This window comes from Myodes glareolus, chromosome 4, assembly GCF_982192425.1.
Source record: "Myodes glareolus chromosome 4, mMyoGla1.1, whole genome shotgun sequence".
NCBI lineage: Eukaryota > Metazoa > Chordata > Mammalia > Rodentia > Cricetidae > Myodes > Myodes glareolus.
In genome coordinates, this window is record NC_142029.1 from 30,083,331 (window position 1) to 30,084,506 (window position 1,176).

At 40.6% G+C, this 1,176-nt stretch overlaps 1 pseudogene; it reads left to right on the plus strand.

Moving 5' to 3' along the window:
• The first annotated feature begins 307 nt into the window (after positions 1-307).
• On the plus strand, positions 308-407 carry LOC125393802 (U6 spliceosomal RNA; annotated as a pseudogene).
• Positions 408-1,176: the final 769 nt, after the last annotated feature.

A 1,176-nucleotide genomic window follows, 5' to 3' on the forward strand; every position in this document is an offset into this window, starting at 1 on the left:
AATTTGTCTGCCAAATGACCAGTGTTTACTAAGTAACAACAAATTAATTTACCAAAGTCTTCTCCAACTACTAAATCCAGACTGAACTTCCAATTGGCAGAAGGCCATGTGCTGTGTTAATTAATTCTATTCCTAAGCTCGGAAACACAGTACTTCCAGCAGGCTGGATCTGCAAAGACCGAGGCTTCAGGGAGGGTTTCCACAGGAAATGGACTGGGGAGAACATGTTCTAGGCTCTGTGGAGCTCTAAGGTTCCCAAAAGAGGGAACCACCAGTCCTAATTGACTCGCTATTAGAAGGTATTCACGTACTTGCTTCTACAGCACGTATACTAAAATTGGAATGTACAGAGAAGATTAGCATGGCCGCTGCACAAGGATGACATGAAAATTTGTGGGGTTTTTTTTGGCAGCCTACAGAATGGGAAAAGATCTTCACCAATCCCACATTTGACAGAGGGCTGATCTCCAAAAAATATAAAGAACTCAAGAAACTAGATACTAAAATCCAACTAAAAATTGGGGTTCAGGTTGAAACAGAGAATTCTTAGCAGAAGAATCTCAAATAGCTGAAAGATATTTAAGGAAGTGCTCAACATCCTTAATCATCAGGGAAATGCAAATCAAAACGACTCCAAGATACCATCTTACACCTGTCAGAATGACTAAGATCAAAAACATTGACGACAGCTTGTGTTGGAGAGGATGTGGAGTAAGGGGAGCACTCCTCCATTGCCGGTGGGAGTGCAAATTTGTACAGCCACTTTGGAAATCAGTATGATGGTTTCTTAGAAAACTGGGAATCAATCTACCTCAAGACCCAGCAACCAGTTTTGGGCATATACCCAAAAATGCTCAGTCAAAACACATGGACACTTGCTAAACTATGTTCACAGCAGTATTATTCATAATAGCCAGAACCTGGAAACAATCTAGATGCCCCTCAACTGAATAATGGGTAAAGAACATGTGGTACACTTATACAATGGAGTATTGTTCAACAGTAAAAGACAATGACATTGTGATATTTGCAGACAAAGGGATGGAACTAGAAAAAAAAATCATTCTGAGTGAGGTAACCCAGACACAGAAAACAAACACAGTATGCACTCACTCATAAGTGGGTATTAGTTGTAAAGCAAAGGATAATTTGGCCCTGGAGAAGCTCGGTAACAGG